Below are 12982 nucleotides of genomic sequence, written 5' to 3'. Positions count from 1 at the left end.
TTATGTTATGTTATGTTATGTTATGTTATGTTATGTTATGTTATTTTGAGAGAGAGCTTGTGGTGAAGGGACAGAGAGGGAAAGAGAACCTCCAGTGTAGAGCTGACAAAGGGCTCGATTCCACAACCAACCCTGGGATCCAGGACCTGAGCTGAAATCAAGAAGAGTCAGATGCTTAACTCGAGGTTGTTATTGGCTAAGTGATCTTGGTCAAATTAACCTTGGATTAAGCCCTCATATTATCATATGTAAACTAGGTATTCATATGTAAAGTAGTAGTAATACCTAATTCATAGTTTTCTTGTGTGACTTAAAACTGGCACTTAGAAACAAGTAAATAGGATGCGTTCATAATACCTTGTTGATGACAGATAGGTTTCAGAATTTATATTTAATTTAGAATGGTAATGGACTCCATACACTATGTTAGGTAAAACCCCAGTGAAATATAGGGCAGTAGCCTCTACTTTCTTCAGCAGTGTTTAAGTATGGATAAAATAATGAATGACCACACATCCAGTCGGATTTGGCTATTAAATGAGTCCAAGTCAGTTTAGTTTTTGACACCAAATGAGTTATGAAGTAGCTTTATGATTTTATAGTTTTCTGGGTTTTAGATTTGTGGATAAAGGACTGTGTCCCTGTATTTCTACTGTATTTTAAACATGAGAAGACTTACATTATTCTAAGAGTAAAGTTTTAGCTGTTTAGTTGATTTTCTCATTTTGGAAAGTTTCTGTGTATTTTAGATTCTGATATTTTTCTCTAAGAGTGAGAATATCTGATGGAAGTTTATACTTAGCAGCCTGCTTTAAAATTCTTAGGAAGAGTAATAGTAAATTAACATTGTGTGTCAGTTACTTGAGTAGCTTTAAAAATCCTGAAATTGTGTATTTATAACAAAAATTTACCATTATTTCTCTTGAGTGGTTAAATGTAATTTTGATCTTTACTGCAGATTCAGGGGGTTTTGCTGTGTATCATTTCGCAGCATGGCCATGTGACTGAAATGCCTTTCTTATCCTCTTATCCTCTACAGTTGTGGAAGTATGGTAGAACAGTATTGGAGTTTCTCTGCCTCAGAATCTTGAGAATATGGCTAGAGTGGTGGTGGTGAAGGAATAGGGTTAGGAAATAAATACTCATTGCACATCCTCTGTATTCCAGATTCTACAAACAGTTCTAGTTTCCTAGAGTTGATGCTAATTAATACTTCCTTTTTGCTTCTCAAAACCATGTTAGTATCCTCATTTTACAGATGAGAAAACTGAGACTCAGAGGGGTTAATTATATACAAATAGAGTTGAAGTTTGACCTTAGGTGTGTCCTACTCTATAAGTAGTTCTTTATATTACATTACCTCAGTGTGCTCTTCTTACACTAGAAATTGGCACTTTGGAATTGAAGCATTAGCACATTTCCATGGCTACTTAAATGCTAGTAAATTAGAATCTTTAATGTATTAAGAAGAATCAGGAACCGTTTTGGTGTGAACTTAACTTTGGGTCATAATATCTTATCAGCGCAATGCAGAAGAGCACTAACCTCATCAGCAGGCCTGGGTTGGGACTGCCATTAAGAAGCTTTGTGTCCCTGAGTAAGTCTGTTAATCACCTCTCAGCTTTAGCTCTAAACTTTCATGAGATGTAGCACATACTGTATATTTGAAGAATATCAAACGTTAAAAAATTTTGGATTCAAAGGAAAAAAGTCTGGAAATCAAGTATTATACTATTAAAATACAGTGCTTTGAAACAACCAACCAATTATTTCTGGAAATCTTTTTGTCATTTTGAAATACGAGATTGTACATAATATAATTACATTAAGTTTGATCCTTGCAAAAGTAGGAATGTTATGTTGCCCTGGATGTTTTTCCCAGAATACATGGAAGTGATTTATTAACCGTGATTCCACAGTTTACCTCTTTCATTGTTAGCATGTTTACGCTTTACACATTATCTTTTTTAGATTACTTGTTCTTTTTCAGTTTTTAGGAAAAGCATTTTTTAATGACTAGCTTAAAAGCCCCAGAAACCACCCTACTTGAAGTTGCTTAATCTTTAAGTGATAAAATAAGAGAATAGTACTGTCAGGTTGATATAGCAAAATGCTCAGTTTAAGGCATGGGTTTAGCTCAGCATTTTTTTTTTTTTTTTTAAGGTTTTATTTTTGAGAGAGAGGGAGGGAGATGGTGGGAACAGAGAGAGAGGGAGACACAGAATCTGAAGCAGGCTCTATCCAGGCTCTGAGCTGTCAACACAGAGCCAGATGCAGGGCTCCATTTCACAAACTGTGAGATCATGACTTGAGCCGAAGTTGGATGCTTAACCAATTGAGCCACCCAGGCACCCCAACATTCTTTTTTTCTTTAGTTTATTTATTTTGAGAAAGATACAGGGATCAAGCTGGGGAGGAGCAGCGAGAGAAGGAGACAGAATCCCAAGCAGGCCTCGCTGTCTGTGCAGATCGCTGTGAGATCATGACCTGTGCCGAAATCAAGAGTTGGATGCTTAGCCAGCTGAGCTACCCAGGTGCCCCGGCATTTTGTTTTTTATATTCTGTTTTTGTAGTGAAACGTAGTAAAAAGAACATTGACTTTGAGCCCAAGAGATCAGAGTTCAAAATCCTGACTTTCACTAGTCTTATGGCCGTGGGCAATAAATTCTTAAAGCCTAATTTTCTTCATTTGTCAGTAGGAATAATTAATGACTCTGAAGGATAATTGAAAACATTAGAGATAGTTTTTTGGTTTTCTCTGTTTGTTTGTTTCTTTTGTTATGTGACTGACAAATAATAGGAGTCCAATAAATGGTCACTGTTATTTTTACTGGTTTGGAAGTCAGAGACCTGATTCAGATCCCAGGTTTAAAACTGGCTTTGTTTCTGTGTCACTTAGACACCCCATGTAAGTGCACATGGTTCCAGGTAGTTACACTGTATCATCTTAGACTTCCACTTAGGAAGTATTTACTCAGCTCTTTTTATTCCTGTAAGCTGATGATGTAAGTTTGGAACTCAAGTTTTGAGATGCTCTTTGTTACTTAAATTTTATTTTCTTAATTAATGTAATCCAGCACACGAGTGGGAAATTTGTTTTCTACTGATATTCAGTAAGATGGGGAAAAAATTATCAAATACAAAAATTTTTTGCTTGAAAAGTTTTGGTGTTTTGCCATTGTAACCAATACTGTATATTATGAGAAATTGAGAAATTATAATTAGAAAAGAAGCTATCTCATTCTCATTATTGATATCATTTTGGTGTAGTTTTCCTTTGTTGATGTAAATAAATATTAATGTCAGTTCTTTTAAAACAAAAATAGGAATCATCTCTCTAAATTAAGAATAACTGTGAAAAATAAAGTAAAAATGTGTTTCACTTTATGATGACCTGAGGAGGAGGAAGGCAATGGAGCAAGGAGAGAAGGAAAGTTAGTGTGATAAAAGATAGAATAACAGTGCCAAAATCCTGTGTTTTTGTTTTGTTTTTAAGGGCCATCATTGCTTAGCTTAATTAGAATAATTTCTGCTAAATTTCATATGTTTTTGTCCTCACTAATGTTTTCTAGTAAATGAAGTACAAGCATTTTTGATATCCCTTGCTTCCAGCAGAATAAACTGTTAATTTCATTTTTGGGGAAGTTTGTATAATGTATTCAATTATATATATATTTTTAAAGATGCATTTTTGTGGAGCAATATCACCATCTTGTGGCCTTCAAGAAAACTGTTGCCAAAGTTATGTTTTTACAACTGTAAGCATAAGTTAGCTTTCTCTGCTGTTTGTCACAGCTCAGTCAAGTTTGTAATAGGCAGTTCTTACTGTAAATGGGGGTGGGGAGTAGAAAACAAAATGACTTGTACACTAGGATTGCAACTTCGTAAAAAAAAAAAAGTGTATTGGAGGAAAATAATACTTTGAAAACAGTTGTGGGTTGGGTTGGTGAGAAGATTATGGATGATTGCTACTCTTATGTTCTCATGAAATATGCAGTGTTTTACAAGCAATTGTGAGCTAGAAAATCTCAGAATGTCCTGTGCTCTTTTAATAGGATTTCCAGGGCCCAGAGAAATTTAGATGTCCTGTCCCACTGTACCATTTAGTGAGACTGTTGCCTAGAGCAGTGTTTTCTGAGCTAGTGACTCTTGAAGGAATATTTTCTATGGGAACTTTTACACTTTTTCTTTCATTTTGATGATAATTTTAAAAGGGAAAAAGTCAATTCGAGAAGTATGGTGTTTCATTTAAAAGAGCACCTAAAAACTAAATGAGACCATTTGGTTTTAAGTCTGGGTTTATTTAATTGTTTTTGAGATTCGGTTGATACTAATTATCTTTCATTGGTAAATAAGTATTAAGCACTCTGTGTGCCAGGCTTTGTGGTAGGCAGAGTAGGTAAGATGGTGAGAATTTGTCCTGTACTCTTGGAATTTACAGTCGCAGATGCAGTGAGAAAAATAAAGCTATTTCGAGAAACACACAAGGTAGAAATCAAGAATTCTGGATAAAAATAGCTATAACTTTTTGAGCATTTACTGTGTGTCAGGCACCATGCAAAATGCTCTCAGTACTTTTTCTCCATGTCAGAAATTTATTTTGGAATTTTGCTTTGATTTTTGCAGGAACAATGAGTATACACACAAATAAGTATTTGTGGAAGCTCAGAAACATCTGTGTGGAACAATAGTTTCCTTATACAGTGCAAGTGGTTCAGCTGTTATGGGTCCAGTAGGCTTTTGTGGCTTGGTTTTGGTATCTTACCACCATTTATAACATTTCTGTGGGAAAATTTGTGCTGTGTTCTAAGCAGCTATCTTTCTCCCAGACTTTTAGAGTCCAATCGATGTGTAATTTGGTGATTAGCATATAACTTCTGAATTATTTTGAATAGTTAGGGCTTGAAGTTTTCAAGTTTAATGAACTGTCATTAAAATTTATATACTTTTGGATGTTGGAGTATTTAATAAATCAAATGAGCATTTTAGTTAACATTATGTTTTACTTTTGTATTGGGTATTTTTGTATTGAGCTGTTATTGTGGACTGTGGCAATGAAATCACATTGGTAAGGCAGACATGGATTACCAGGGCAAAGATGGGAGAGGATATAGAGGTTTATAGGATCTTATAGGATTTTCTTTATAATATTTTAAAGTTTTAGTTCTGTTCTATATGAGTACTTTTTTTTTTAACCTACCCACACTAGCCAATTCTACAGGGTTAATGTTTTATTAATTGTGAATTTTTATTTAACATGAATTTATTGAGTGTTCAGTAAGGGCTGAGCACTAGGCCACAGGCTGGAATTATAAAGATAAGTTTTAACAAAAAAATTTACTGTGTAATAGGGGAGATAAATAAACATGATTCCAGTGCTATGAAACACAAAGCAGCTAACTAGTCCAAAATTGGAGGTGTGACACTTGAACTAAATCATGAAGAATGGTTAGAAATTAAGTAGATGAGGGTTTGAGAGTACCCAAATGTTTCTGTGAGAATTACCTTGAGCCCCCAGTGTGCATAGTCAGTCCCCCAGATGATTCTGACATGCAGCCAGGGTACGGGAGACTAGTAGTGAATTAGAAATATTTGTCATTAGGGGTACCTGGGTGGCTCAGGCGATTGAGCATCTGATTTCAGCTAAGGTCATGATCTCACGGTTCGTGAGTTCGAGCCCCAAGCCAGGCTCAGAGCCTGGAGCCTGCTTCTGATTCTGTGCCTCCCTCTCTCTGCCCCTCCCCTACTTGTGTTCTCTTTCTCTCTCTCTCTCTCTCTCTCTCTCTCTCTCTCTCTCTCTCAAAAATAAATTAGCATTAAAATTTTTTAAAAAAGAAAAATATTTGTCATTAGTGAGGTTTGGGTAAAGAGCTTTTCTTGAGACTACCAATTATCTTGTTTTCTCTAGCTGAATTTTAATAAATAAAGGTGGCAAGAGTATGTATATACATGATACATTTGAATAACCAGAAGTAGTTTGATAGTAGCTAGAGTATATGCCCTTTTCTCTTTTGGAACCTAAACTCTAAACGACTCTAACAATCAGTGTCATCGCTTCTAAGCATGAACTGTTAAAAACGAGTTGGAAAAAAATTCACATGTCTGTGGGGATTGGTGCTACTGCTCCCCTGGGCCCAAGTCTCTGCTCTGTTTGTCTTAAATTCCTTACCTAGCTGCATCCCTTTTCAAACAGAATGCCTTGTATTCCCAGTGTCTCAAGAAGTGCCTACTTCATTGGGGAAATGGGTTGGCCTTCTCACCTGTTCTTTTCTCTGTCTATCCTCAGTGTGAGCTACGTCTATACCTCTGTGTTAAATCTCAACTAGCCCTGCCTTCTCAGAGATCTTGTCTAGTACTCATCATTTCTTCTATGACTTCAGCTTCTTCCTGTCTGAAAATATATTCAAGTCTCTTCCATCTTCAAAAACAAACCTATGAATACACCCCTTTAAGCCTGTATATGTCTTTTCCTTCACAAACATCTAAACAATGGTTTCTTAAGCCATTAGCTTCTGGTCCTACCACTCTGTTAAAATTATTCTTGCTAAGTGCCTGCTGACATTCATATTGTGCAGTATACAGTTTTCTCTTTTTACCTATCTTACTGTTAACCATCTCTTAGAAGCTTTTCCTGGCACCTCTTCTCACCAAATCTAATTTAGGTGCTCCTCTTTTGTACTTCTGTAATACTCTGCAATGAGCTTAAAGCTGCTGATTTCTGTGCCTGTTTCCACTGCTAAATTATAAACTCATTGAGGGCAAAGAGCTTATCTTAGATGATTTAACACACTACTGTTTAACACATTACCTGAAGACACATCTGGTGTGTGTGTGTGTGTGTGTGTGTGTGTGTGTGTGTGTGTATATATATATATATATGCTGAATGACTTAATTCACAAAAATTGTTAAAAGAAATGCCTAACATTTATTGATAGATAGCTCCTTTTTGCCCCATGGTAAGTTGCTTTTCTTATGCTGGAAATATTAAATGAGAGGCTTAGGTCAGGATTTTGTGGGGAGAACATGGAGGCCCAGTCAGTGTTTATTGAATGAACCATTATCTGATGATACAGAGAGGTCCTGGAAGGAATAGGTAGGAGGTAGCCACATTTTGGACATGGAAGATGAGGGGAGATACTTCAGTAGACTGCTGAGGCAGCAACCAAATTGCCTGGGTAGAGAAGTGAGTAGGAGGTGAGAAGGAAGGGTGGCTATTCTTTTGAGAAGACAGGGGTTTTTTTCCCCCCCTTTTTTTATTGCCATTCTTTTTTTTTTTCTTATTGCACTTGTTTCATCTGGTTTGCTTTTTGTTTGTTTTAATAAAACATGAGCCCCATGCTCATGCTAAAGGAGAGTTGGTTATGAATGCGAAGTGGGGGGAAGCACTATCCTAGGAAGTGAAAGTGGTGTTAAGCACTTAATCACTTTGGAAAGTAGGAGGGTATATTTCATTTTTAAAAACAGAACTTGGACAGGATTGCATGTAGTATAATTTTATAAGAATCTCTGTCAGAAGTTATTTAAAGTAGGTGGGGTAAGGGTCTCAAAAGGCTATAGTATTAAGTTTGAAAAGGGTAATCTCAGTGTTCAGAAAAATTAACTGATAAATTGCAGTAAATATAGTAGGACTATATATATTTTTCTGTAAATGTCTTTTTTTTTTTTTTTTTTACTGTTTCTCATATTTAATATTGCTTTTTTAAAGTTTATTTTTGAGAGACAGAGAGAGAGAGAGTGAGTGGGAGAGGGGCAGAGAGAGATGAGGAGGGAGAGAATTCCAAGCAGGCTCTGTACTGTCAGCACAGAGTCTGATGTGGGGCTGCTCCAGCTCATGAACTGTTGAGATCATGACCTGAGCCAAAACCAAGAGTTGGACTCTTAACTGACTGAGCCACCCAGTCCTCCCTCTCATATGTTATATTTTTAATAATTTGGCATTTATACAGCACTTTGTAATTCATAAAATACTTACATGGATCTCACCTAGGCCATTTGCTACTTAGGTTAAATTACTTGTCCAAGGTCTTGTCAGTTTATTTATTAAGCATTAATTGTGTGCTGGGTATTTTTCTTAGTGCTTTGTCAATGTTAACTCGTTAACTCAAGGTAGGTATTGTTACCTTCTTCATTTTATAGACGTAAAAACTGAGGCATTATGAGGTAAACGAGCTTGCCAAAAGTTGAACATAGTAGTCAAGTGGAGCTAAGATTTGAATCTAGGCAGTCTGGTTGCAGAATTTACACTCTTAACCACCGTTTCACTGCCTCTTAGTAAATGTGGGAGTAGAAATTCAAATCCAAATTCAAACTAGACTTTGGTAAATGATAGTTTCTTATTTTCAGTCTCCCCCTATGTACCCCTTCTTCACCTTATTAGAAATAATTGGACCACCAGGCACACTGAAAGCCTTCTATAAGTGACAGTTTAGTTGTTGACAGGACTGGATTTGTGTTTCTTGTAACTTCAAACATTACTAGGTATTTAGAGTTTTATATTAAGTTTGTAGTAAAGGTACTTTTTAAAAAAGTTGTTAACCTGTGACTTTGAAAAGAGCAAAATGGTACTTTTATCAGCTCAAGATAGAAATATCTTTGATATTTGATCCTCTGGACTGGGCTTTGCTGTGGTGTGTCATAGCTACTGCTAATTTAACCTCTAGTTTACTGTTTAAATTCTCTTTTTAATTATTTATTACCTTTTTTGGAAGGAATTTGCACTCCATATAGACAAGAAGACTCTGTACATTTTGCTGGCTGGAACTTTATATGAAACACATTTTGTTTGAAAGGATGGGTGGTTAGTTTTGCCTTGGATAGGTAACTATCTTGTAATTATTTCTCAGATTAAGTTACTGTGATCATGGTTGTGCTTTGACTGGAGGCTTGCTACCTGTGATATACAAGGCTGATTTGAAGGCAAGGATGGAATTTGAATTAACCAGAATCCAGAAGGAACTTAATCAGAATGAGAAAGACAATTGAGTCAAATAGTTTAACTAGCTGTTGGACCTGAATTTCTGTAAATAGAGTGAATTTTATGTGAAGAGCAATGACGAAGTAAATTGCAGGAAATTAATGGGCAGCTGTTAGTAAGGGTGTGTGCCATGATAATACGAGGAGACATAGGTTAAATTCAGCAAGGCTGCTGACTACCTCATAACATTCACATTGTTAACTATGAATGTTTGTTGATCTGAAGAAGGGAAAGAAGTTTGTATTAACCATATAACCATGACTTTAGATTGGTCACAGAGTAATTTTGAGAGCAAGGAATTCACATAGTTTGGAAATGGTTAAATTTGGTGATAAGAGAATCTACAGATAGATCAAGGTTTAGTGCTTAGAAAATTAAAATTATGTGTATAGTACATTTCAATGTAAGATTTTTATTTTGTTTTTGTTTATTAGCTTGAAGTGGCAGCAGAAAACATTAATGAGAGCATTTTGAGAAGTTTATTGTAAAGCAGATTTTCTGTGTAATTGAGAGAAATAACACTTAAAAGGTACAGTTGAATATAAACTCACTGTACACAAGAAAATGAGATAATAAAATAGGGAGAGAATGAATTTATGAAAGGGGAGATGTGAGATATATCTAGGGGGAATAAAGCCAAGAAAAGAGGACTAGATTTGTGTTGGTGGAAAAGTAGAGGTACAAATGGGAGGATAAATGAAAACAGAACCAAAAAGTTTGGGGAAAATTAATGTATTTGCCTCCTCTGGTTGAAAATCTGAAATTGAGTGGAGATATCAAATAATGAGCTGGAGATACTCATTGAGGAAATTTGACACTTTGAACATAAATACATTTTTCTCATTAAAAAAAACAACAAAAAACTTCTTGTGCTCCTGTAAAGTTCCATAATACAGTGCACTAAAAGGAACTTTGAAATTGAAAGTACAGAAGGATGGAGGAAAGATGAGTTTATTAGAGCCTGTGATTAGATAGTCATTTTTAGATTAAAATAAACCCCAAACTATAGTCAGAAATTAAAAAGTACATGTAGATGCCCATCTTTATTTGTCCTTTGGCAGATACTGCCAAGTGTTTTTAAAGTCACTGGAATGACACAGTTTAAAAGTGTTAATTCTTTATTACTCAGTGGCACTTGTAAATTATCAGGAGTGTGTTGTTTTGCATTAAAGAGGATTAGTGAGTGATACTTACATAGGTCTGTGTGGACAAGTAAACTTATTAAGAAATCAGCTAGCTTTCATGGGGCAACTGGGTGGCTCAATTAGTTAAGCGATTTTTTGTCTCTTTGTGTGGACTCCTGGTTTTGGCTCAGGTCATGATCTCATGGTTCATAAGTTTGAGCCCATGTTGGGCTCTGTGCTGACAGCATGGAGCCTGCTTTGGATTCTCTCCGCACCCCACCCCCCTCCGCCCCTCCGTGGTGCGCGCACTCTCTCTCTCTCAAAATAAATAAATAAGCTTAAAAAAAAAAAAATCAGTCAGCTTCCATCCCAAATAGAAATGTATGTGAAAGTTTGAAACTGTGAAGTGCTATGAAAACATAAAATAGTGATGATACTATTGCAGGATTTTTTTTTTTTACCTCAATAGCCGAGTTCATTGTCTCACTGCTTTGATGAATGAAGAGGTGGACACAAAATGAGCAGCAGGCAAAATTTTATTAGAGTATAAGATCAGAAGGAAAGCTCTCTAAGGTTCTAGTTGCCTCCCCATATCCCCCCCCCCCCTTTCCTTCCCCTTTGTTCCTTCTCAGGTTTTACCTTTATTGGCTGGATAACTCTAGGTGCTAGGTTGTCCATTCCTGATTGGCTCAATTGCATTGTATGAGGGGTGGTCTATGGCCATACCGTTCCTTGTTGGTCATAGGTTTTATGGTCCACTTATTTTTAGTCAGGTCTTTTGTCAAATTTCTGAGGAAAACCTGAGGGGGAGTAGGTGGTGTCTGTTATATTCTTAAGAAGGACCTTACGCCTCAGGGGGTTTGCTGTAGTCCGACATTCCCAGCATTGTTCCAAAAAATGTGTTTTTCCCCACCCAGGGATGTCAGGTCCTCATCTTTCCCTCTCTGCCTATTTTATCCTGTCTTTTCCCTATCATAATATTGCCACTAGGCACTGGTGGGAAAAAGGGGAGCTGGAGGGACTGGAGGCAGATTGTTAAGTGGACAGATTGTAGAGGGAGCATGCAGTGGTACAGCTATGGGGTCAGCCCTGCTGGTCAGTGGAATGAGATCGACTTGTGGGATACAAGGCCAAGGTGTTGTTGGCATAGATGTTGAGACAGGAGTGGGGATGATGGTGTAGTATGGGGAAGAACTGTGGGCCTGAATAGGAACTTGGAAATGCCTTTAAATGCCTTTGAATCCTTACGAGACCACAGGGGCAGTTATTTGGAGTTTAGTGAAACTAAACAATTCTGAGGGCTAAAAGGCACTGGGTATCAAGAAAGCTTCTTGCTCCTTCCTCTACCCTTTGCCCAACATGTAGTCCCAGTGGCATTGAAGCCCACTGATGAGTTGTCCCTGTAAAGTTGATTTTTCCTTTCTAATTATTTAGGTCATACAGAAATATAAAATTTAATGGGATTGTGCTTTATTGTAACAGGATTCTTTAAGAACAATCTCTTTGAGGTACATGAAAAAAGCTGCCTACACAGAACCATTATACTGTTTACTAAGGTTACCAAATACCCACCCCAGTGTGTCCTGAAGCAAGAGGTTTCCCAGGGAGCAGAACTAAACACTGGATGGTCCTGGAAAGTCAGTATGAGTCACCTTCTTATTTACTCTCTCCCATTTTATAAATTCATTGAAATGACCAATAATATCTTTTTATGAATGATCCTTATGTAGAAGTAACATTCTTGTATTATTTAAAATTAAATCTTCTATTTTGTAGCTTACGCTTTTATGAAATACTTATTTCTGTTTTAGAGTTGCTAAATCTTGGATATTTTAGGGGCAGGGAAGCTGTTTTTTTCATCTATATCTTTGCTACTTCCAGTAAGTTTTAGATTTTGTGCAGTTGATATAATAGCTTTGCCTGAATACAGGCTTTCAAACCTTCCAAGTTCCACATTCATTAGATGAAACATCTCTGGCATCTGATTATGTACCATCCTATCTTGTTACTGAAGTGTTTACTATGTGTTAATATTGTCTTCAAAACTAGGCTAAGTATTCACTGGAACTTTGTCTTCTACAGTTTTTGTGTTCTTGCCATGCCCACTTTGCAGACTAGGTGGTATGTAAGCGCGTTTATTAATTGATTCAGGTAGATAGATATGTGACAGTTTTCTGGCTTTTCCAAGCCTTGATGCTGTGTGTAGCATGCAAAATGGATCAGATTTGTTGTTCTTTTTTCTTAAAAGTTGCTTTCTAAGTCAGTTGCTTCTGACTTAAGGATGACATCTTGAAGTAAGCAGGCAATTGAGATATATCTTCTAAGTGAGGATTTGATAGGCCTATAACCTTGGAGGACTGGAAGCATAGTTTGTTATCTACATTCTGGACTCTTCTTTTCTTTGCAGTCGAATAATAATGAACTCTTCTACAATTCTGTGGCATTTTTAAAGGATTGAGCTGGACATAATCAGCTTCCATATAATTGGCCATATCCTCTGGGTATAACTTGTAACCTAAATTCATTTGGATGAATAACCAGTTTGCTCAAAAATTTGTTAACAAACTCAAAGTTTTGTTTTTGCCTTTTGCCACAACTGGCCACACAGATGTTAAGTGGTAGAATTGGAAACAAAATCAAAATAGTATGACTGTGGAATTGGCTCTTAAGCTTTGTACTGTATTGTCTCCCACAATTTGTTCTTCTTATCCTTATCCTGGTTATGGCACCCTCATCCACCCAGATAGTGAAATGGGAAGTTTTGGTAGTTCAGAATCCTTTGTAACCCTCAGCTATCCCATGACCATCTGGTTAAAGATCTTATATATAGCCTGAGTACCTCCCACCCCCCCCCCCCCCCCCCCCCCCCCCCCCCCCCCCCCC

General features: G+C 36.7%; 1 protein-coding gene across 2 annotated transcripts in view; it reads left to right on the top strand.

Moving 5' to 3' along the window:
• Positions 1–12982, top strand: part of WWP1 (WW domain containing E3 ubiquitin protein ligase 1) — a 134029-nt gene that overhangs the window by 10146 nt on the left and 110901 nt on the right. Inside the window, exon 1 of one of the 2 annotated variants that reach the window (XM_049633182.1) lies at positions 11548–11736. The exons of the other annotated variant lie outside the window; for it this stretch is intronic. The gene's annotated coding sequence lies outside the window, so the exon portion shown is untranslated. Of the gene's footprint in view, positions 1–11547; positions 11737–12982 lie in introns of those variants that run through there. 2 annotated transcript variants of the gene reach the window in all.

This window comes from Panthera uncia, chromosome F2 (assembly GCF_023721935.1).
Source record: "Panthera uncia isolate 11264 chromosome F2, Puncia_PCG_1.0, whole genome shotgun sequence".
In the NCBI taxonomy this organism is placed as follows: domain Eukaryota; kingdom Metazoa; phylum Chordata; class Mammalia; order Carnivora; family Felidae; genus Panthera; species Panthera uncia.
This window is presented reverse-complemented; position numbering and strand designations above follow the sequence as displayed.